Genomic DNA, 25,853 nt, shown 5'->3' on the forward strand with positions numbered 1-25,853 from the left:
AGGAGGTTTCTTTCTGCTGGGTGCCAGGGCACGTGGGTATTAGGGGAAACGAACTGGCGGATGTGATTGCCAAAGATGCATGGTCCCTCCCTCACGTTGTTGAATGTGCCGTCCCCCTCCATGCTGTTACCTCCCTTTTGCGTTTTCGTGTTATGCGTCAATGGGAAGAGGAGTGGCTGGCAGTCGGTGAAAATAAGCTGCGTCTGGTCAAGGCCACCACGCGGCCATGGCTTACGTCCTACCAGTCATGCAGGCGGTATGAGGTTCTTCTCACTCGCCTCCGCATCGGGCACAATCCCTTAACGCGTGGTTTTTTACTCCGGCGGGAGGACCCCCCAATCTGCAGTGCTTGTGGCGTCCAGATTACTATCCGCCACATTTTACTTGACTGTCCTTTATTGTCTGACCAGAGGGCTGTGGTTTCCTTGCCACCGGATTTGCCCTCTATTTTGCAAGACGACGCAACGACTGTGGTTAAGGTCTTACGGTTTTGTGTCCTGTCTAATTTGTTGCCTCGGATTTTAGGGAGAGGATTTTAATGTGCTGCTGGGTGACTGGCTCACCCAGGTTTTAGGTAAGAGGTCCGCCAGTCACGATTACCTACTTGTTTCACTTCGATTTCTGTTCGCTTTTCCTTGTGTTTCCTTTCCTTTTTTAGTGTGTTTCTTCTCCCCTTGTTTTGGCTCTGTATGTGAGGATTTGTAACTGCATCAGGTCTGTGTCTTTTAGCCGTTCTCCTTGTTCGCTGTCCGTCTTCGTCCCTTCACCGCATGTGTTCCTGTTTCTCTGCGTTTGGGCGCTGATGACCGCGCTAACAAACCACACACAGAACGTAGTTAAGTACAAATCATTGTATGAGGAAAGTAGCGTAAGACAATCAGGAAAATGATCAGCATGTTACCAGATTTTTCTTTGAGAAAGTATACTGTAATATTTAAAATGACTCGGTCCACTTCATAATGAAAGTTGGCACTTTATGGATCACAGGACGTGGAAGTGACTAAACTAATTACGACAATGTTCCGAAAGTTAAGTCCAGCAGACGACATCATTCTAGCTCGAGTTTTGAAAGAAACATATTTTCATTTCTAAACCAGTATAAGAATACTACCGCAGGATGAATTTCCTGATCTCTCTACAATTTCAATCAAACTTGCCAGACATTTATTAAATTACTGTTCTTTCGCCTTACCTTTACCAGTTGCTTATGGATCTAAAAAGTTAATGTCAAAATTATGTTAAAGATCTACTGTAAACTATGTAGAAAAGAAGGTAGGCTTACCAATGGGTTAATAACCCTACTTTTGTTAAAATACCTACGTTATGAAAAGGACGAATAAATGAATCCTTCATAACTTTGTAATTCAGCCCAGTGTTCTGGAAATGCGAAACGAATATTTTGACAGCATGCGGACATGGATCTACATTATATGCCCACTTAAAGTAGCTGTGCGAGAAGCATGCGAAGCGAATATTTTGACAGCATGAGGATAGGGATCCACATTATATACCCACTTAAAAAGCAGCTTTGCGAGAAGCATGCGCGCTACAAGATTCAAAAACCTTATCGGTGAATCGATAGATTCACAAATATTTTGTTCTCTGCTAAGGTACTGCGTGACAGTATTTTTAGTGACGTTTTGTCGAGTGAAGGGCATCAGCTAGTCATCCTTTTCAGTTTCTTGCCTTGTCATCAATCTGTCGCAAAATTATATTGCAACTTTGTATTATCTCGTTTACTATTTACCGACAAGTTTTTGGTTATTCTATTTCTTGATAGCTGTTGACTTGCCATCATTAGCGCGGCTCTGTGAGAAAATGCGTTTTCATGTCTTTGACTAATGTCGCTTTATGCATAGTAAATATTTCAGGTTGACATTTCAGTAGCAGCAACGCAGATGTTACTGGACCCAAACCTCACATCAAGATAACATCTTGACAATAACACGATTGTCACCTATTATTTTCTGAGCTGCCAACCGTTATTTGACAGGCCATGTAGGTAACGAAGGCGCTGTAGTTACTTCTGAATTATACGTCATGTTGGTGCACCTGAAATCAGTACAAATGGCTGACGACGGACCAGAAGATATTAGTTGTGTTGTTTTCTGTGTATACAAATACTTATTGTCTTTAATTCATCCAATAGTTTGTGGAAGAGTATGTTGACGATCAATGAAAGTAATTCCACGTGTGTTTCAATTGAAATCAGGTTAGTAATGACACTTTTTTTTGTAATGAACTTTAGTTTATTTCTGGTTTAGATGTCAGTGTCAGTTCATCGTTAGTACTTTTGCTTTGACAGCAGTATGTTTGAATGAAATAGAGCGTAGTCACTCAGTTTTCTTTGGGACGTGCCTCAACGGTCTACTATTTCCTAGCCCAAGAAACTTATTTGCAAGCGAACACTAGAAGTTCAGCGGTATTTTCGCGTTTAAATGTTAACTTTACGCGTCACAACGTTTATGCTTAAATTTTTATTAAAAGTTTCTCATAAATACATGTTAATCACCAATTATTTTGGAACAATGTTGTGAAAGAATGTGGTACCGATTTCTTTGATACGCTACGTTATGACTAAAATTTAAATCTTTATAATGTTGATATATAGTGACTGAAGTTGTACGATACGTTTCGATTTTCACCGTGTCACATATTAGATATCACTCACATGGTCGGTGGAGTTGGTGATACTTTAATATCCACTACATGCCAATATTAGGAACTCCTGCAGAAATCACAGTTGCCCTATTATTGTTAGGAACAGAAATTTGTGAACAGTAGCAGGAAGTAGGCCTATGCAGTGTTAGTATGTTAGATTATATTTAGAAAACGAATTTTTTAACCGAATTTTAAATGAACAGCATTAATTATTTTAATACACCTCCAAATACTGTACAACCGAAAACATAGGTTGAAATCTGCAGAGAAATAAAATGCTAACTGCTGTATTTAAATTATTCTATTACCTCTGCTCAAAACATTTTATTGTATTCATATTTTCATAATCATTCACTGTGTATTAGTAATTGTATTTACTAACAACAAAATATACCTAAAATTAATTTTACACTGTTGGATTTTATTATTTTGTGAAATGAAAGACATTTTGTTTGTATATGAAAATAAGGTAATGCTGTCCTCAATGTGTGGCTTGGTTTGAGGAGAACAATTGTAGGCATGATATAGTTGATGGTTGTATGTCCTTGTCTTTCTCAAACCTTTGAAGTGACTTAGCACAACCAGTTATAGGGGCAGCTACACTTTAATGTGGGTTCTGAACCATGACTGTTTAAGGGAAGCAGTTGGACTTGCTTGTCAGAGAACTGAAACTTAATATTTAAAAATAAAAAAAGATCATTAATGTTACAGTGGAATACTATTTTGCTTTTTGACCAAGATGATCTAATGTTGTACCATAGATGGCTTCAGCTTTGGTAAACTTGAGGTTGATGAGTTAGTGCGCTGGCAGCTGCAATAGTTCTCTTTTGTTACTGGCTAACTATTTTTGTTAGCAAATGCATTGACTATAATTATGGAACATTGTGTGTTACAACCCAAGTGGGCTTAGCTTAGTGCCTACCTCCGTCCCTCTCCTTCCATTTGGAGAACATCATCTGACACACATAAGGTGCACCTAAGGAAATATAATTACCGTAATGATAACTATTGAATGCAGAAAATGAGAATTGATATTTCAGGTTAAACACTTTTTACCGACAATGTTTGCAGCACCCGGATCATCTGACTTGTGTCGGGCTTTTGCAGGACTCTTTACAGTTTCCAGGCCCATCTTCTATTCATAATAGGCACCTGAGATTACAAGCACACATCACAAAGTAAAACGATCATATGCCGGAGGAAAATGTGTTCCTTCATACTTATTCTATTATGCAGTAGTCTAGTAAGGTTAATTTAATCTGTTAGTTAGTTTTTTCCTGTTCAAAAATAAGGACTTGCACACTGAAGGGATGTAGGAGTTTAGACTGTCCAAAATATGTCTACAGGCCAAGCAGCTTGAGGGAAATGCAGTAAGATCACATATGGAACAGAAAAAGGTTTTTTGTCAGTGCTGGTCACCTTGTTTGATGCAGTAGCGTAGTACCTTATTTTGAAATAAGAATTTGGGGTGTCCCGGGATGAATGATCAATATTTTGGGATATGACAGTGATGATTAATCGAGGCAGAAAAGTCTAGTTAACATGACTTCTAAAATGCATTGCTTAACAGCACTTGTTCAGTAGAAGAGAGGTGTTTCACAGTATCGAAGATGAAGTAGTGCTTATAGCTCTTAAGCTACGCATTATAGTGTAATACAAATTGTCTAAAGGCAGTTAAACCTAAATAGGGGAAGCAAATAGCATAATTGCAATTATTTGTTTGTGTTGTCCCCAAAGAGGGAGAAATTTATTTGGTAAAAATAAATTAGAAGCTTAAATGACTGGAATCAAGACCATAAATCTGAAGAAGATACAACTTCTTATGCTGGCAGCTCAGCTTTGGAAATTCAGGGATGTTTAAGAAAACTTGCAGTTTGTCAGACTTCCTGGCCTTCGACTTGCAGAAAAATGGGGAGACAAGGGAAAGAAAAAAGACCTGATGAAAAGGTGCATGCATGTAATGAACATAAACAGATTTAGAACTCTATTAGGTCAATTAAAATTCCTGGTATGGACAAGACATCTGCACTCTCCAGAGGTGTCCAATTTTGAATGTTTCTGCTTGTGCCAGAGTACATGCAAACTGAATTTTCTGGTTCACTCATTACCAGACTGTCACCTTCCAAACTAATCTAGGTTTTCATCTCCACTGCAGATCTGTCATGGCACCAGAATGAAGATTTCATGTTTACATTTGTTAGCTTTGCCAACTCCCAAACCGTCAAGTTGCAACCAAATTTAGATCTCAGGCTATGCTATAATCACTTTGCACCACAACCAAGATTCCATATTATAGGTGAGTTGTTAATTATTTCAGTGTTAAAAATGACACACACACACACACACGCACACACACACACACACACACCAGTTAACACAACACAGTTAACTTGTGTTTTCTAGCACAAAAACATCATCTGGTAATCAGCTGATCATTGGCTACACCACCTAACCTCTCATTGCTACCTACAACTTGACACAAATGTATGTTGCCACTATATTCCCTATACCACACAAGTGGTATGAGCAGATGGTCATCTGGCAGTGATCTGTTGTCACTATCAACAGAAAATATAGAAGTTTATAAGAACAGTTTCTGTAAAGGGGAGATCACACTGAATGTTAAGCTGATAGTTGTGTACCCTTACCACACTACCCATTGACGTAATTCAGAGACAGAATTGTTTTCTGGTACTACAAGCACAGCAAATAAGAACCCAGTGATCTATGTAAAACCTTGGATAAATGCACATCATTCCACAAGAAAGAAACCAGTTCTTGGAACTTTATGGAGGAGGAAGCAGTTGATATGAATTTAATAACTGGAGATGCACAACATGTAAATGTTTTGAGAGCAAGATCTATTTATGAGTATTGTTTTGCTATTTGGGCAGCAAAATAATTGGTGAAGCAGAGAAGATATAAAAATAAGGCTTGCAGTAGCAAGGAAAGTTTTCCAATAATGAGAAATACATTAACTTCTGATGTGAATTTTATTGATAGGAAATCTGTGCTGAAAGTATTTAACTGGAGTGTAGCCTTATGTGAGAGAAAGATATATATCATAAACAGTTCAGACAAAAAGAGATTTTTGAAATTTGATGCTATGGAATAACATTGAACATTAGATGAGTAGAATGTAAAACTAATCAAGAGGTGCTGAATCAGTTTGCAGAGAAAAGACATTTATGCACAGTTTGATGAAAAGAAAGTATCAGTTGATTGGGCTAACCCTGAGACATCAGTGAATAGTTAATTTGGTAGTGGAGGTAAGTTTGCATGATTGGGGGGTGGGGAGGTGAGTAAAACTCGTAGAGGAAGACCAAGGCTTGACCACTGCAAGCAGATTCGAATGTATGGAGGGTGCAGTAGTAATGGAGCGATGATGAGGTTTGTTCAGCATAGGCTAGAGTGAAAATTTGTGTCACAGTTTTTTGAACTGAAGATCATTGCAACAATTGTGGAAATATTACTCTAATTTGCCATTAGCCAGGCACTTCATATCAGAGAGGAGGCAATGCATCTTGGATGTCATTGAGAGCACTACAGGAAATCAGTATGTCTCGAGATTTGCGTACAAAAGGGACTGAATGGGGCTCACTCTGATATAACAGTGGGTTTGAAAATAATGCAAGATCACATGAGATTTTAACACAAGCATTCAGAATCGCCACACTAGTGTACACCCTATGGTGGCATGGCAATTGACTATCAAAATAGCAATGATTTTGTTGCTTTCTCTGTGAACATACTACGTTGTAACATCATACTCGCCCTTAATGATAAAATGTTGGTATTACAGGCATCATGAATAACGGGCAAATACTATTTCACTCATTCAGATGTTCATATTTTCTCTTAAAATTGTATTTGTCCAGATCTGAAACGTTTCCACTGTCAATTAAACGAAGTGGTTTAATCTTACGTTGTACAGAAAGCTATTGTTATTTTGTAGATTTTAAGTTAATATTTCAACTTCAACTATAAATGCTGATGTAGTTGATGCTCATAGTAGTGTTTAACTATAATAATAACAACAGTGATGAGTAAAACTCATTTAGTGTTTTTGATGAGTGTAGAATAATAGAAGCTTCTACGGGTCTCTACATGTCAAACTGAAAGGGGATTCTGAGCATCAGAATTGAAATTAAACTCATGGATATTTGGATAGAATAATAGAAGCTTCTACGGGTCTCTACATGTCAAACTGAAAGGGGATTCTGAGCATCAGAATAGAAATTAAACTCATGGATATTTGGATTTCAGTATCTCTCATCTCCTTTCCGAATTTTCAAAACCCGCAACCAGGTAATATCCACCAATGTCAAACTACTTCTATTAATTTATTTTTCCAATTGCTACCACTTGACTTTTCAACATTTTTGGCTGTTAAATCTACATCAATAATGATTTAAACAATTATGATTGATAAAGATTTAGTGTTCTCTTATCTTATGACTTCTGCTGAATAAAATGATTTTTAATTGCTGAAAATTGTTGAACTATTGTTACTCATAGGTTGGTGTGGAGTGTGTGTGCGTGCGTGCCACGCACACACGCAAACACCTGGTTTGAGTAGTAGCTAAGTCATGCTAACTAAGTTTTACGTGACTTCTATTCGTTTTCTTTCTTAACATTCTGAGCTTGGTCATACATGGTTAATATAGTAACAGAGTACCCTGAGGTCCTCCTTGGAACTCAGTGCAGCATCAAGCAGTACCTCCATGCAGCACCTGCTGGTCCACTGAGGTTTCTGCTGTTGAACTCCCTCTGCCATAAGCAGACCTGACTGAGTATTGTACTTGAGTCTGATGTTGTCTTTCTGAGACATCTGAATATGGCAAAATCATAGATAATTCATTTAAACTTTTTGAGATGTTGTCTTGAACCAATGATTCATTGAAAACAAAAACACCAAAAAACTCCTTGCCTGCAATTTTTATTCCACTTGAAGATCTTGATATTAATGGATCAACAACAAGGCCTATTTCTATAGAAATGATTGATACCTTCAATTTATGCATTCTTTTCTGGAAGCAAATGAATAAAATTAACACTTTTATGATGATTCTCTTTAGCAAAACTGGTTGAACTGAATTCTTAGTCAGTTGGTAAGAAGAGGGTTCAAATCCAAATTGGGCTGCCTAAATTTAGGTTTTTCATGGTTTCCCTAAACAGCGTGAGACAAATCTAAGTACAGTTCCTTCATAAGTGATACAGCTGATTTCCTTAGCTGTTGTCCAATCAGAGTTTTGAAAGTATCTCTAATAACCTTTCATCAACATGTTGTTAAACTACAATCTACTTTCCTTCTTGTCATTGAGAAACAGTTCCAAACTAGAATCAGAACGAGGGAAAAAAACAACTATCCTATCCACTGGAGAAACATCTGAGTCACAGAATTGATCTTACATATGACGAGCACTGTCATTTAGTTCATGAACAGAGAAGAATGCATGAGATCATTGTTGTTTGACATTGAGTGACCACCTGACAGAACTTGGTGCTTTTTTACCTCATATACAAACTTCTACATTGCTCCCTACACACACACACACACACACACACACACACACACACACACACAGACAGACAGAGGGAGAGGGAGGAAGATTATCTCTTTCACATAGAGCTAAAAAGGAAGTCCTCTCTCCCAAAACAGTCTCCTTCCACTCCAATTTTAAGGTCATCCATGTTTCCTTTATTTTTTCCAAGAAGACAAGTGTATCTACATCCAATGAAATGCAAATTAGGTTTTCAAAAGAAGTAGAACTATTAGCATAATTACAGAAAATGTGATATAAAATTGCTGTGTCAGTTATAAAAATATCCTTCTTAACATCATTAACCATGTTAAAATTATAGGCTTATTTCAGAATAGAGAAATTTGTGTTCGATCAAAGAAGATTTTGCCCTTAGAAAACTGGCCTACGTAAGTTCCTATTTCAGTGTGGGAAATACTATTTTGGCCAGACATGTCACACTGTGCAAGAACATTTTGTTGAGCACCATCAATACCCATTAAATCATTGGTAGGACAGCAGTGCATGAACATTTCTTTACAAGAACACTGAAGTTTCGTCCTTAGTATCTTTGTTGTGGGATAGGGTTTTTAAGGAAGCCATACACATACGAGAGACAACTGGTTAACAGGGATGTGCAATTTCAACTAAGTACTGCTTGGAATCCAGCATGGCTGTCTATAAATTAAAAGAGGAGAAAAAAGAACCTGTGATTTAGGACCCAACACTGCATTATGGAGTGTTAATTCACTTTTTTATCATAGGAGTGTTCACCAGCAAATTTATTGTCTACTGTGCATATATGGAAGATCTCTCTTTGCTCCCATTTGGGGACATTATTAGTGCCACTTCCAACCAACTGTGAGAGACTCCCCATGCAAGCATGAAACCTGCACCCAGCCTGATAAGTTTCACTATCACCATGCAGTTGTCACCAGCCACATCTTGGCAGCAGTGACGACACTAACTACCACACTTAAAGGTACGGAACAGTTTTTTTGATGAAATATTGTGTGACTTGAACGATGTTATCCAGTGGCTAACCCGAGAAGTTTATTTGCAGCAGATCTTTGGGGGAAAGGCTAAAAAAATCACATGCAGGCTTTTAATTTACATCAGGTTGTGTTCTCAGATGCTTCTAGCCAAGGAAAAAAAAAACAAGTTTTTGTACTATATTCTCATTTCTGAAGCCAGCTATTGGCCTAATTTTATGCTACTTCTTTGCTGCTCATGTAGTTAATTGTGTTGATGTTACAGATTTTACATGTTAGGCTGAATTTTTTGCTTACATCCTGAAGCACCTCATTAGTACTATGTGGTTTCTACCTGGCATATTACTTGGTTAATTTGTAAATAGGAAAATTGTATTGACATTTTTTTGCTTTTTTTATTTTAAGTAGAGGCAGATTGGTTTACCTCTTGGAGTGGACTCTCAGTATAACAGATCAACTAACATAAAATAAGTAAAGACCTCAAAGCTAAGCACCAGAACCTGATTTTTTTTCCTGCAGTGTAGAAAAGAGAAACTAGTTTGTGGAAAGGTGTAGGGGGCGGGGGTTGGAGCCGGAGAGGTGACTCAGAACTAGGATTATGTCAGAGAACAACAAGGTAGCTTTCTTGTAAACTGGATTGTGAAGGACTGCCGTCTCCACTTCTCACCACCATTCCCCAGCCACACCTAACCATTTCCTCTTTCCTGGACCCTGCAAACAAAACACTATGAGTACTGTGTGAGTATTTGGGAGGAGGCACAGGAAATTCCATCTCCTGATGACTAGTACTAACCAGCTGATCTGTCTGTGTAAATATTACTTAATTAAGTGTGTAGGTTTGAGATAACTACATATTTCATAGTAAGAATCCAATTTAGTTATTGTGTTGCTAGTATCGTGCCTAAGATTGTCACCATCATGTTACATAGTGGCTATCAATGATCATATCTTTGATGCATAGTTTAGTAAAGTCATCATACAATGAGGAACAGCATGTTGTTTCATGCCATCGGGCTTACTTATCTATTAGAATTGTGACCATAATAACTGAAAGACAAAAAGGGGCAGAGTGTATCAGCATCAACTGCGAAGAGTGACAGAGGACTCCACTGACAGTTTTGGTGAATGCAAAGGAACATGCTTTTGTCATAATGCAGTTTTATGTTTGGCTCTGTTATTACTGAGGGAACAAAAGCTGCACCAGTCGCTGTTTCTGAATGTCAATGATTACCAGGCCAAGTGCAGCTCACTCACTCATTATTTGGAAATTCCAAAAGCTGTGTAATCATGGCACAATGTAGTGGAACAACTACACAAAAAAAACTTACGTTAGTGTGATAAGTATAATGACCAATGTGTGTTACAGCTGCTATCACTCATTTATCTCTTGAGAGTTGATATCTATATATGAAAATATGTTTGTAGCATGTAACTGTACATTAGGACTGCTGCATATCTGTGATGTTGATTGTGCAAATATTTTGCTGATGTGTGAAATACTATTTTGGATATTCACCTGGGAGGCCCATTTGCTGGCAAGTTTTAGGCCGCCTTTAGATGGAGTAATATTCTTGTGATAAGGTGTAGATACAACACTGTATTTCTGTTCTGTTACTGCTAGTAGACTAGAGGCCAGTGAGTGATCCTATTGGCACAACTGATAGCCCAAAATGCAGGAAACCCTGGAAACAACTTCAAGCAGCTTATTTGACTTCATGAAAGAATAATTTATTGATACTTTTGTGCCATCAATTCAAAAGTTCAAATAGGCTCTAAATTATTCTATTAGTAGAAAGATTTCCTATACATTAATGTGCCAATGAATGAAACATGTTAATAACATCGGGTCAAGCATAATCATATACACAGAGATAATCCCATTCTGTTGTTTGGTATTAACATACATTAATGCTGTCTGTTTACAGTATGTGGCCATCAACTACTAAACAATATTAGATTACTTTTCACTTTGTGTTTATTTGCAACCAAGTACAGCAATAGCTATGGTTTTTTTTAATGATTGAAGTCCATTTTAATTGACACTTCATAAGATAATTGCCACACTAATTAATTGTTAATTCTGCTAAGATTTGAGTGTCCATTTCCCACTATCATTTATGATGTAACTACTAAATATGTTCAGAAACATATCTATTAAGTAAGTAGATGTAGTCAATCATACCTGTAACTTGAACATTGATGGTAGTTCTAAGTGATTTTAATTTGATATTCTGTCATGTCCAATGAGAGGTCTAGATGCTGAGTGATGGTTGAACATTGATGGTAGTTCTCAGTGATTTTAATTTGATATTCTGTCATGTCCAATGAGAGGTCTAGATGCTGAGTGATGGTTATACTGAAAGGTCCATTCATGAGGTAACATGGTGAGGGCTAATCGAATGCTTTGAGGAAATATCAACAAATAAAGGAGGCAAAACTTGAAAAGAATATTTAATGCTTGTCTGATCAAAATTGAGTGAATACTGCTCCTTTCTGCATTAATTGTAAAGTTCTTCTGGGAAGAGGTACGCAGCTAAGCATTGAATGCGAGAAGAACCAGAACGAACTTCTAAGTGCCTACCCCAAGGCCCAGCCAATATGGAATTTTACTTTCCCCGAATTGCTTAACTCTAAGTTGGCTTTGTCCAGGCCATGGATGTGCGCTATACAAGATACCTCTTGGAACACTATAAACTCTTAATTCCTCAGCCAACTCACAGGTGGCGTACTGTAGCTTTAATGCTGTTCAGCTGCCACATCATTGCTTCAACATTGGTTTGTCACATGAGGCTACAATTGACTATATGGCCAGTCTCCACAATGCCAATGCTCTGCTGCACCAAGTGATTTCCTTACGTGAGTCCAAGTGAGTTACATGTTGACTACAAATTTTTACATGTTTCACACAAGTTGTATTTGGTTACATGAAAGAAATACATAATTGTGTTACAATGATAATCAAAAGAAATGCACAATTGTTTTACAATTTATTTTACACTGAGGTGACAAAAGTCACAGGATAGCAATATGCACATACACAGATGATGATAGTATCACATACACAAGGTGTAAAAGGGCAGTGCATTGGTGGAGCTGTTATTTGTACTCAGGTGACTCATGTGAAAAGGTTTTTGATGATGTGATTATGGCTGCACAGTTGGAATTAACAGAGTTTGAACACAGAATGGCAATTGGACATTTCATTTCGGAAATCATTAGGGAATTTGATATTCTGAGATTCACAGTGTCAAGAGTGTGCTGAGAGCACCAAATTTCAGGCATTACCTCTTACCTAGGACAATGCAGTAGCCGACGGCCATCTCATAACAGCCGAAGGCAGTGTCATTTGTGTAAAGTTCTGAGTGGTAACAGAGAAACAACACTGCCTGAAATAACCACAGAAATCAATGTGGGGCGTACAATGAACATCATGACAGTATGGCAAATTTTGGCATTAATGGACTGTGGCAGCAGATGACCAAGAGCTATTGGTAGGGTTTGAGTGTAGTGTAGTCCGCACAAAGTGATGGACCCAAGTAGTAGGCAAGGCACTGTGAAAGCTTGTGGTGGATGTAAGGGCTGTGTTTACATGAAATGATCTGGTCCAACTGAACTGCCACCTTCTCTTGTGCATCAACAGCCCCTCTGCCATCGCTTGCCCGTGGGTCCCCAAATTGCACACCTGCTGCCTCTTTGGTCACATTCTGACTTAGGCTACTATTGCCTTCTGGTCATTCGCTAACTGCTCTGACATCTCTCACTTGCAGTAGTGTGTCAGCAACTTGTTTTCTTTTGGCACACTGACGTATTATCTGATGATCATGTTCCTCCAGCTCTAACCTAAACTTCTTTAGTCTGGATGACAAGCGTGATGTGCTATTTACCCATGTTAGGTGTTTGTGGTCGGTACATATCAGAAATTTAAACTTCCAACAACTTACTGCCTAAGTATTTAACTGGCTAACAAATGGCTAATGTCTCCCTCTCGATTCTGCTGTACCCAACTTTATGCTTTATTCAGCATACACAATGGGTAAGTCACTTCCAATCTTTTCTTGACGTAAGATAGCCTCAACAGGTGTTTGACTGGTGTCAGTGAAGATTATGAGTAGTTTTCAGAGTTCGGATACTGCAATATCACTTGACTGATCAGCTTCTCTTTCAAATGACTGAAAAGTGTTTTCTTGGTCAACACACCTGGTGTAAGGTACTACCATTTTTAATAGTTCATGTACCAACTTTATGATTGCCAAAGTTGCTTACAAAAGTGTATAGTATCCAGCAAGACCTAACTAAGTCTTCAGTAGCTTTGTTGTTTGGGGCTGTCGATACATTTTGACACCTTGTGGGTCTCACTTCAAACCCTCAGCCAACAGGATATTACTCAAATAGCACACTTCTTTTCGTAAAAAAATCACATTTGTCGATCTGTAGCTTTAGATTGTGGGATATAAGCACTTCAAACACTTCTGTTAGCCACTCATTGTGTCCCTCTAAGAGGCAGCCAGATGTCACCATATATCCAAGTAGGTGAACAATTTATCATCTTGTAGCCCTGTCAAAATGGAATTAATCAATTTTTGGAATGTACTTGAATCTCATGCTGTAGCGCCTCTTTTTATGCTTGTGGTATTTTGTAGGGTCATGAGCAATTCAACCTACCTTCTGCTTCTGATAGCAGTTTGATTTCATGCCTGATGCTTCTGATAGCAGTTTGATTTCATGTTTGATGCCTTCTCTTAAAGATTTCTTGTCTCACACGAAACGAAAAAAACACCGCTATAGCCTACATGGTTCATATCTTGATAATTGCTGCTTTTTCGTCTTGTGTTCAAATGACTCAGGTGGATATTCTCTTTATTCGTGCTTTCAACTGTGGCTTGTCTTTCTAATCTGACTAACTCTGGACGATTCCTACCCTCGTACTGCTTCTGCTACCAGCCGTGTGAATTCTACTGACACTCTTGTCATTTGTAGTGTTCAGTACACTCGCGCCTTTTCCCAGTTGCACTTTTGCCAACTGCCTCAGGTAGACACACACTTGGAATGATAGCCTCTCTCATTCTGTTCACGTCTGTTCTTAATCTGCACATCCATTCCTCTCGAGGCCCAGTTGTTAGCCTTCTTTCCACTTGCTTGCGTCTCTTTTAACTTCTCTCTGGCAACAGGGATTGCCCACTTCAACTTTATTTCGACAGTTTGTTTCCTATCTGTACCATCCTTCGTCATTCTATGCATGTTTCGCTTCGCCTGTTTCGAAGGAGCCTCTTCTTTCCTGTGCATGCACTGCGAAACTCACCTCTTGCTCCATCTTCATTCCTCTACGCGCCGTTCACTCCATATCTGACCCTATTCTGAAAGTATATACCTTCTCTTTCTCGTACAAGCACTCTTGCTCCGCTCTCCACAGATCCACAGTCTCCCGGTGGCATAATCAATTACACCTCCATTTTCCTGAAAGAAGTCTCTCCACCAGCCTGTCCAATGAAAGATTCTCATCATCATCGATTACGTGGAAGCAATGTCTCACTAACATTCCGCTTCTTATTCGCAATCCGATGGTTGTAGTTCCCTCTGCACTAATATGATTCCTCTAATCCTAATATCTTTGGCTGGAGATTCTGCTTTCCACCGTCGTTTAAGCTACATTTTTGAACTAAGCTTATCTACATCCCACTATCCACGAGAAATCAAACTTGATTCTCCATGCCTTCGTGGCACTCCAATTCTACAAATTAATTTCTGTTTTTGCAGTCGACTGTCAATATCTTTTTGGGCAAGGTGAAAGATGACTTCTCACGCCGTTGCTTAGATCTCCTGCCTTTTACTTTTCCTCTGTACATAGCATGCACGCTCTGTGCATTCTCTCACGTAGTTACAGGCTGCATTTAAAACATGTTAGCCGGCTGCGGTGGCCGTGCGGTTCTAGGCGCTGCAGTCCGGAACCGCGGGACTGCTACGGTCGCAGGTTCGAATCCTGCCTCGGGCATGGATGTGTGTGATGTACTTAGGTTAGTTAGGTTTACGTAGTTCTAAGTTCTAGGGCACTGATGACCTAAGATGTTAAGTCCCATAGTGCTCAGAGCCATTTGAACCATTTTTTAAAACATGTTACTGGCTTCAACCGGGAATATGGGCCACTGTGCTCGGGCAAGCTACACTGTGAGAATCTAACTGCCAGTATCCTGTTTGTGTCACTGCAACTTCATCTACATCACACTCCGCAAGCCACCTAATGGTATGTGGCGGAGGGTGCTTTCGGTACCACTATCTGATTCCTCCAACCTTGTTCCACTAGCGAATAGTGCGTGGGAAGAATGATTGTCGGTAAGCCTCTGTATTGGCTCTAATTTCTCGAATTTTCTCCTCGTGGTCAATATGCGAGATGTAAGTGAGGAGGTGGCGGGGGGTGGGGGGTTAGTAATATGTTGTCTGACTCCTCCTGAAAAGTGCTGTCCTGAAATTTCAATAGTAAATCTCTCCGTGATGCACAACGTCTTTCTTGAAACGTCTGCCAGTGGAGTTTGTTTAGCATCTCCGTAACGCTCTCTCGCCAGCTAAACGAACTTCCGTGGAACATGGTGAGATCATTCTCGGCCATCCTCGCTGGCATTATTGTATTCTTTCCTCCGTTTGCTGATACAACCGACCCCACCTTTCTCATATTTTTATCAGTGCAACAGTCTTGCGCCATTTGCCCTGGCTCACTACACGTGAAACATTTCGTCACTTTCTTTTTGTTTCGCCGTGACGCTCTATAAATCTACAGCTTCGAGTGCTCTTATATTCTGTCTGGCCGAGGCTACTGTGCTCTCCTCCATCAGAGCGATCCTCTGTAGCCTTTGCTAATGTTAATTGTTTTCTTGTGTACACGCGCTATGGGCTTTATCCTATCATCATAAATTCCTTGGATGATGACCTCTTTGTTTAACTTCCATATGAGTGACAGGCTGCATTCTTACTCCGACTTTCTCGTCGTACCTCTCATAGTTACTTTAAAGTGGTGGTGCATTGCTCCCAGCTGTGAGGTTCACTGTGCTATGGTTTCCCCATATTGTTATCAACGCACAAACATTTTGGATGCATGGTAATCGAGTGTTCTCCTGTCGTAGTTTCCTACAAGGATGGCACGAATGTCTCACCAATTGACGCTTAGATCTGTCACTAACAATTTGCTATGTGTTTAGCCAACTGTTTTAGTTTTTACCAATTTTAGGAGATTGCTATGCTGCTCTGGATTTATGATTTCAAATGCAACGTCACAGTTGTCAACGAACTGATTTAGAGTATTCTTAGTGCCATCAAAGAATTGAGGTATTAATTTGGGAGATTCCGACAGACTGACAAATTGCCTACTGGGTGGCGCTTGTGTCATTGACTTCGCATGAAAAACTGTCATGTGACATGTCTGCTACGATGTTTCACTCACCACATAAATTCTCGTTGATGCTGCTGTTATGTGCCCTCTGCGTCCACGTACTGACATATGCCGCCACTGCTACTGCTGATGTGTGCCTTCTGCTGCTGACAAAATTTGAAATTTGTAATAAGTACCTATGGGTCCAAACTGCTGAGGTCATCGGTCCCTAGGCTGACACACTACTTAATCTAACTTAAACTAAATTACGCTAAGGACAACAAACACACACCCATGCCCGAGGGAGGACTTGAACCTCCGACGGGGGGAGCCGCGCGAACCCTGGCAAGACGCCAGACCGCGCGGCTCTGCTGCTGAGAGCAGTCCACTGACGTCCGTTTCGGCTGCTGGTGCTCGCTGCCTCTGGCCGCCTTGTGGGATGACTGCCTTGTACCTCAGGTGCTGTCAGTCTGCACATGCTCGTCCGGCTTCTTCTCCGGGCGCCGTCCATCCGCTAAGGCAGCACTGTCTCTGGCCACCTTCCCCAGCGATTTCCTTCACCCCATGCACCATCCATTGGTGAAGCTACTTCTGGTTTTTTCTTTTTCTTGCCCTCTCTCTTGCTTTCTTGGCCCAACCGCTAGCCTGCACACTGATTATTCAAGTAATCCAAGGGATTCTCAAAGTCATTTCTTTGTTTTGCTTGATGTTGAGATGAAAAGATTCGATATTTCAAAGAAGGGTGACCTGTTCCAATATGTCAACAAACAACCCCTGCTAACCCACGGTCAATCCTCCACCATAAAGTAATATGTATATGTCACCTCCCGTGAATGGTCTAGACTCTAGATGCTGAATGACAACTATATAGAAAAGGTCTGTTCAGTTACCTAATGTGATGATGGCTTATCGATTGCTTTTAGAGGCGTATGGAAGTCAGTCAGGTAATACAAATAAGTGAAGGAGTCAAAACTTGAAAACAATCTGGAATGGTCACTAGAGAAAAATTTAATGACTGAAGGAACACTATTCCTCTCTGTACTGTTAAGTTCCCCTGGATGATGGTATGCAGCTAAGTATTGAACGTGAGCAGAGCCACAGCAGACTTCTAAGTGCCTACCTTGAGGCCCAGCCTACGCGGGGTACTGATGATTACTTCGCTGAACTTCTAACTGTACCAATCCTGGCCCCAGTTCTGTCCTGCAAGGCGTTTGTCTCAGAAAGCCACTGAACTTTAACTCCTTCAATGACTCGCCTTGGCCTTACATGCTGTGCAGTAGCCACGTCAGTCTTTTACGTTGGCACGTCGTGTGAGGCCACATGTGATCAACGCTCTGCCACGCCCAGAAGCGTCCTCCAATGCTCTTCCACGTCCAGCAGCGTCCTCATACGAGTCCAAGTGAGTTCTACGTCGTTTCCGGACGATGCCATCGGCAGCGCACATCCTGTGGTGTCTTTGTATTCTCAAGCAAAAATCGTTCGTCCTGGCTTCTGCTCTTTTGGCCTTCTACGTGTTGCATTGTTCATATAAGACAACATGTTGACTCAAGTATGTAACCTAAACATGTGCTTCACAGAAAAATATTGTTCATTTACTCTAGTGTCCAACAATTAAGTGTAATGAAGATATGTGAGCAAGAAGGGTTGAAGAGAGAGCAAGAAGGGTTGAAGAGATTAGTGTAGTTGGTTGGTTGGTTGGGGAAGGAGACCAGACAGCGTGGTCATCGGTCTCATCGAAGTAGGGAAGGATGGGGAAGGAAGTCGGCCGTGCCCTTTCAGAGGAACCATCCCGGCATTTGCCTGGAGTGATTTAGGGAAATCACGGAAAACCTAAATCAGGATGGCCGGCAGCGGGATTGAACCGTCGTCCTCCCGAATGCGAGTCCAGTGTGCTAACCACTGCGCCACCTCGCTCGGTGGATTAGTGTAGTGTTCGTAACCAAAAGAGACAACACTACGATTGAGGTGCCCAGGTAGCCAATAACAATGTAAATTTATTGACATGAGTCGGTACTACTTGGTTCAATATAATTCGCCACTGAAGACGTGGCATGCCCTAGGTAAGCACTGATGTTGCACTGTAATGTCCTGTCGGGCAATCACTGATGTTGCACTGTAATGTCCTGTCGGGCAATCTGATGTTTCACGAGGATGCTTGTACGCAGATGAAGTTCGTGTGATAGTGTCCCGTGAGGTGGCGAACTTGAAGGAGGGTCTGAGACAAAGTCCTGCGAAGCGGTGAGTTGCGGTGAACTCTGAACATTGGAGCACGAGGCGTCTTTGGCGTAGAATATGGAGCTTACTATGTGATAGGTAAATGGGCGCAGGTTGCTGGCAGCTGGCGTAGGCATGTGACTTGTGGAAGCGAGGTAATGCTGCCGTGGAAGCCTCGTTTGCGGCGATGCTTATGCCTCTGGTGGCGAGGCTGGGATCACAAGGTACTATGGCAGCTGCTGGAGGTTCGGTTGTAAATAAGTCTGCGTGTTTGCTGCTGCGGATTGTTTTCATATGAGCTCCAAAAGCAGTGTCGTTAGCGGCTGGAGCTGCACACAACTGTGTGGGTAGTGGCCATGTCGCCTGGGGATACGGCGATTGGAGTAAAGCATAATCATGCCTTTTGATATAATATTGTGTTCCAAAGAAACAAAAAAGTTCTGAAAACAAAGGTACTCATGAAATAGTAACAAAGTCAGAACCTTCTGTTCTGTAATAACATGGTATGGTTTCTGCGAGGTGCATTGGCTATTGATTCCTTCCCAGGAGAAAGCTCTGGACACATCTGCAGATGCACTTGGTGCCAGCTGATCGACTAGTTTTTTCCCGTTGCATCCCAGGTGGGCTCAGTAAGACAGATCCAGCTGCGAGGCATTCGAGGATTCTACTTTGTAATGTAGGATTTAAATACGGCCTTAATTTGTAAGTTGTATGGAGACACTACTCTCTGATTACAAGAGAAGTACTAAATGCCTAATGTGCCGCTCTACTTTACGAGGACTGTCCCAGAAGTTCCCGACCTGAAGTACATTTAGCTGTTTTTGCAAACAAATGTCTATAGTTTGAAGTTTGACGACGTTGCCCTGTATAATATTTGCTTGACAGACATCGGTAGTGAACGCTCTCAGCAAATTTGTAACCGTGGACTAAACTGGTCATTATTGTTATACAACCCTCTCATTTGAAAGATATTATGCTGCGATTAAAATTACTTCGTGATTGACGCACCAGCGACTCTAGTGGTAGGGGCCAGCCACCAGCCAATCTACATCTACGTGATTACTCTGCTATTCACAATAAAGTGCCTACCATAGGGTTCAGTGAACCGCCTTCAAGCTGTCTCTCTACCTCACTCTCGAATGGCGCGCGGAAAAAACGAGAACTTAAATTTTTCTGTGCGAGCCATGATTTCTCTTATTTTATCGTGATGATCATTTCTCCCTATGTAGGTGGGTGCCAACAGAATGCGGTCTAAGGCGCTGCAGTCGTGGACTGTGCGGCTGATCCCGGCGAAGGTTCGAGTCCTCCCTCGGGCCTGTGTGTGTGTGTGTGTGTGTGTGTGTGTGTGTGTGTGTGTGTGTGTGTGTGTGTGTGTGTTTGTCCTTAGGATAATTTAGTTTAAGTAGTGTGTAAGCTTAGGGACTGATGACCTTAGCAGTTAAGTCCCCTAAGATTTCACACACATTTGAACATTTTTTTCCAACAGAATGTTTCCGCAATCAGAGGAGGAAAACTGGCGATCGAAATTTCATGACAAGATCCCGTCGCAACGAAAAACGCCTTTGTTTTTAATGACAGCCACTCCAATTCACGTATCATGTCCGTGGCACTATCTCCCCTATTTCGCGATAGTACAAAACGAGCCGCCTTTCTTTGAACTTTTTCGATGTCATCCGTCAGTTCCAACTGATGCGGATCCCACGCCGCACACCAATACTGCAGAATAGGGCGGACAAGCGTGGTGTAAGCAGTCTCTTTAGTAGACCTGTTGCACCTTCTAAGTATTCTGCCAATGAATCGCAGTCTTTGGTTTGCTCTACCCACAACATTATCAGTGTGATCGTTCCAATTTAGGGTATTTGAAATTGTAATCCCTAAGTATTTAGTTGAATTTACAGCCTTAAGATTTGTGTGACTTATCGCGTAATCTAAATTTAGCGCATTTCTTTTAGTACTCATGTGACTTCACACTTTTCTTTATTCAGGGTCAGTTGCCACTTTTGGCACCATACAGATATCTAAATCATTTTTCAATTCGTTTTGGTCATCTGATAACTTCACAAAACGGTAAATGACAGCATCATCTGCGAACAATCTGATAGGGCTACTCAGATTGTCTCCTTTGTCGTTAATATAGATCAGGAACAATAGAGGACCATAACATTCCTTGGGTAACATCTGTTTTAGTCGATGACTTACCGTCTATTACTACGAACTGTGACGTTTCTGACAGGAAATCACGAATCCAGTCGCACAACTGAGGCGATATTCCATAGGCACGCAGTTTGGTTAGAAGACACTTGTGAGGAACGGTGTCGAAAGCTTTCTGGAAATCTAAGAATATGGAATCAATTACATCCCCTGTCGATAGCACTCATTACTACGTGAGTATAAAGAGCTAATTGTGTTTCAAAAGAACGATGTTTTCTGAATCCGTGTTGACTATGTGTCAATAAATCGTTTTCTTCAAGGTAATTCATGATGTTCGAACACAATATATGTTCCGAAACGCTACTGCAAATCGACGTCAGTGATATGGGCCTGTAATTCAGCGGATTATTCCTGTTTCCCTTTTTGGGTATTGGTGTGACTTGAGCAAGTTCTTTCTCGAGTGCCATGTGCCCGCTATGTTGTCAGCTTGTAGGTATATGCGGATCATTGTCTGGCGTGGTTGGCTGCACGTGGTTGGCTCCCTGCTACTGCATCCTGTCGATCATGGATTAATTGGAGTATAGTCCAACTAATATTAAAGCTAAGGTAGATTATACTCTGCGGGAGTCTGCTCCTTCGTTTGTGAAGTGCGAGGCGAAATTCTGAAGAAAATCCACAAAATGCTGTTTGAGGAACTTCGACAGAAAGCGTGTGAGCTAGCTGACACCATAGGCATTTCAAAAAGTGCTATACATCGCATATTGACTGACTGACTAGACACGAGAAAGCAAAGCTCAAGGTGGGTGCCTTGTTAATTCACAGTGGAACAAAAAGAACGTCTTGAGGATATTTGTCACTGTTTGGCGATGTTTCCTTCAGAAAAGCCGAATTTTGTCGTCGATCCATAATCATGGGTGAAACATGTGTCCATCACTTTGCACCTGAGACGAACAATCGGTTGAAAGGGAAGAATCGACTCCAAAGAAGGCGAAGACAGTTCCATCTGCAAGCAAGATCATCGTGTCAGTTTTTTTGGATGCCCATGGGATAATTTTCAAAAAGGAAAAATAATGGCGAGTATTTTGCGAACTTATTGCAGAATTTGAGTGATGAAATCAAGCAAAAACGGCCCCATTTAACGCAAAAAGAGGTTTTGTTTCATCTTATTTTGCGGAGCTCGATGGTTCTCACTACAAACAGGGTATCAAAGCTATTGAACATTGCAGGGGAAAGTGTATCGAGCTGAAAGGAGAAATAATTTGTTTTTCCCATTTTTTTAATTTTTTTTTATTAGGTCAGATACTTCTAGGACAGCTCTCGTATCTTTGAATACATCCCAATTCTAAGGTTCGTATACAAACATCACAATTGAAGTCAGTGCTTATTAGCCTGTTATGCTCTTCGAACACGACTTTGTCCGTATGTGCACTTACAATGTTACGTACTACGCCCTTCAAGGTGTTTGCTCAACAAGTTGGCTGCTTTGTCACTATCATCATGTCCTCAATTGTATATGTAGGAAATATTGTCATGTGACTATAATTATAATATTTAATCTGGTAAATATATGAATAAAGCTCTATACATTCAGTGTCTTTGATCCAGGGTTTTCATTTTTTATTCTCCTCTATTTAGTAGACAAGAATGCACTCTGGATCTGAGCTAGTGGTTACAAAATAAAACTCGAAACTATTGAAAAACTGTTTATTAATCACCATACTAATGCTACCGCTGTGATAACTACTTAATACCTTTATACTGTCCTCTCACAAAAGATACACTATATTGCGAGAAGCTGAGATTACTGTTAAATCACTCACAATACTCTTTACGTCACTTACCATCTCCTACATTACATAACTCACAATCTGTTACCAAAGTAACCGAGTCACCACTCCGTTGAGTCAATAATACTAGGGAATAAGAAGATAAGTGGAATACGAATACTTGGCGCATATTAGACGCTGAAAAACTGTGATAATTGTTTGTGCGTTAATCGACGTTTACTCCGTAGGAGTGATGTGGTCAGAGGAGACAGTTAGGATTTAGTTTGTGCTGCTGCTGCTGCTGCTGCTGCATGGTCAGTTATATTATGTTCTCAGATCAGTACGACGATTGGTTATATTGCAGCGCGTGATCTGTAACTAGGAACTTGCGCGTCGGTCGGAAGTTGCAACACGTCATGGATGTCGAAAGCCGGAAATTCGCAGTTCGCTGGTTTCCGGCACAGAACGCACATCGCCGCGTCAAAAGTTCGGACGTCGATGCAATTTTGCGTTAGGGATCATTTGCATGAGTATATTCTGCACATTAAACAGTGAAGATTCAGATGCTGTTTACTATGCACCAAACGTGTGCTATCTTAACTAACCAATTGCGAAGAAAAGTAAGTAGGTACTTTAGTATTTTATATATTTTCGGGAATGAACTATCCTTGTCCACACAGTAAATGATAAACACGAAGACAACTAAGCTACACTGCCACACAGCTATTTTCTACATTGCAAACAATGTCTGAGGAAGCTATGATATTCCCTATTCCTAATACATACAGTTCAAGAGCAAGTAAATGTCTAAAGTCAGGAAAACTCGATTTCTAACTTGTACGTTACAAGTAATTGTTTTTATTGTTTCTGAAGAATGAGAGATATGCTGTGCATTGAAAAGTGTTCTGAAATGACGAATAACTAACGCTACATTGTAAGCACCAAAGGATGTTATGTACATGTTCGTTGATACATATTACTTTAATCCGTAGAAGATATTTTCGCAGTTATAGGGACACGGAATTACGTAAGCTTGTTAAAATTCTACTTTTGAACCGCTGTTCATGAGAAACAAAGCAACGTTTTGTGACAGTCGGATGCGTAGAACAAAATAACATCCATATTATATTTTTTATGAGTGCTCGGTGGCTCTAAAGTCTGAAGTGAATGTGAAGTTTATACAATAGGTTCCATCTCACTTATTAAGGGTTGTACATAATCAGATTCTGTCGTGTTTTGATTGCGATTTTTTTTTGCACCACCCCTTAATTATATCCCAAAGTGTCACGTACGTAGTTCTCAACTACTCCAATTTGACAGCATTGGTGCCCTTTCCTGCCCAGTAAGACTGCATAGTAACCTGATATAGTAGATATTTTATTGCCGGTTTATTTAAGCACTGACCGGTATAAAATATATGTACTTGTTGCCGAAAAATGTTATCTTCATTAAAATGAACTTCGATACCGTCTGGGCCGGCCGGAGTGGCCGAGCGGTTAAAGGCGCTACAGTCTGGAACCGCACGACCGCTACGGTCGCAGGTTCGAATCGTGCCTCGGGCATGGATGTGTGTGATGTCCTTAGGTTAGTTAGGTTTAAGTAGTTCTAAGTTCTAGGTGACTTATGACCACAGCAGTTGAGTCCCATAGTGCTCAGAGCCATTTGAACCATTTGATACCGTCTGTATAGTGCAGACGAGGTTGTATCTGTGGGTACAGCTGCCTGCTTGTAGTGCACAAGTTACTAAATTGCATACTGGCTTAAATTGAATAAGAATGGGCATATTATTAGCCTTTTATAGTAGTCATGTAACTTGTGATGCACTTATTTTTTTACTCATTTAGCTACATGTGCTACCAGTTTTTAGTAAACAGTCCATGACGTTTTATGTTATATGGAAATGGTCAAATGTTTTTGTGATTGCGCGTTGAACTCCTTTTCTAACTAAGTTGCTGACAACTTTAGCGATGAATAATACAGATCTTTTGTTCCTAGTTCTGTAGCTGTGGCCATCATTACTCTTCTCAAACTGTGATAAGCTATTTTTGACGAATTCATAACGGAATTCATGGTGAAAGGGTTGTTGAAATACCTAACTCTTTGAAGAGAGTCTACGAGATGATTACGGTTGAACACTACGTATTACTTTCGTCGCTTGTTCCTGTACAAGCAATAATTTTTTGCTGAGTGATGTCTTAAACTAGAAAAGTTGCTATAGGACTTAAATAAGTGGATGTATGTAAATATTCGTTTATTTCTTTCTAAAATTACCGTAGCTGTTTTACGAATGGCAAAAGTTTAATAATTTTGTTGCTTTTGCAAATAAAAAATATATTTCTTCCAGTTCCAGTTTCGATTGGTATGTACATTCTTTGCTAACAGCAGTTCATATGCTACATTAAATGTTGGTGTTATTCCAGTTGTTATACAAACTGCCTGCACTGTGTTCATCTTTCTTCAAAAATTAACGGGGAGACCATTTACTGAGAACTATTTAATAATTATTTGAAAAAATATTGTAAACAGTTTCTTCTGTTGACTCCTCTTTAACTGAATTAATTATAATATTTATATCATGTGCAAAAGACACTGTGCTAAATGTATGTTAAATGGAAGGTCAATCACATAATACAGGGTGTACATAAAGTCTGAGAACATTTTCAGTTATTTATTGCACAAGAACTAAACATTGTACAGATGTCATACATATTGCATTTTGAAGAGAAACTCTGAAAAAGTTTTTTTTTTACAAACATTCGATATGCGAAACATGAGTGACCCGGCAGACGTCAATACGGTAATCGAATTCTTGCCATACCCGTCACAGCATGGCATCATGACTGTGGCTGTCGCTTCCCGTATTCTCTCCCGGAGCTCTGCTACATCACGTGGTAGAGGCGGTACATACACCAGATCGTTAATGTGTCCCCACAGGAAAAAAAAAAAAAAAAAAAATCACACGTAGTGAGATCTAGTGATCGGGGAGACCATTTCATGAAACAGTGAACTCCAACACACACAAAGCACGCTCCGCACCTTCAAAACCTTCTCTTCAAAATGACATATTGTGATATCTGTACAATGTTTGGTTCTTATCCAATGAATAATTGATATATCATTCTGCATAAAGAATAGGAGTGGATCGAAAATTGGCTGTATACGACTTCATTCGTGATTTCTCCCAGTCGCC

At 40.3% G+C, this 25,853-nt stretch overlaps 1 protein-coding gene across 6 annotated transcripts in view; it reads left to right on the plus strand.

The window, feature by feature from the left end:
• Nucleotides 1-2,062: 2,062 nt before the first annotated feature.
• The window catches only part of LOC126174783 (tyrosine-protein kinase Src64B), a 264,444-nt gene continuing 240,653 nt past the window's right edge, over nucleotides 2,063-25,853 (plus strand). For 4 of the 6 annotated variants that reach the window (XM_049921133.1, XM_049921141.1, XM_049921143.1 and 1 more), the window contains exon 1: nucleotides 2,063-2,212. The gene's annotated coding sequence lies outside the window, so the exon portion shown is untranslated. Of the gene's footprint in view, nucleotides 2,213-4,816; nucleotides 4,958-23,181; nucleotides 23,284-25,853 lie in introns of those variants that run through there. The other 2 variants (XM_049921134.1, XM_049921137.1) reach the window with 2 other exon arrangements.

This window comes from Schistocerca cancellata, chromosome 3, assembly GCF_023864275.1.
Source record: "Schistocerca cancellata isolate TAMUIC-IGC-003103 chromosome 3, iqSchCanc2.1, whole genome shotgun sequence".
Classification (NCBI taxonomy): domain Eukaryota; kingdom Metazoa; phylum Arthropoda; class Insecta; order Orthoptera; family Acrididae; genus Schistocerca; species Schistocerca cancellata.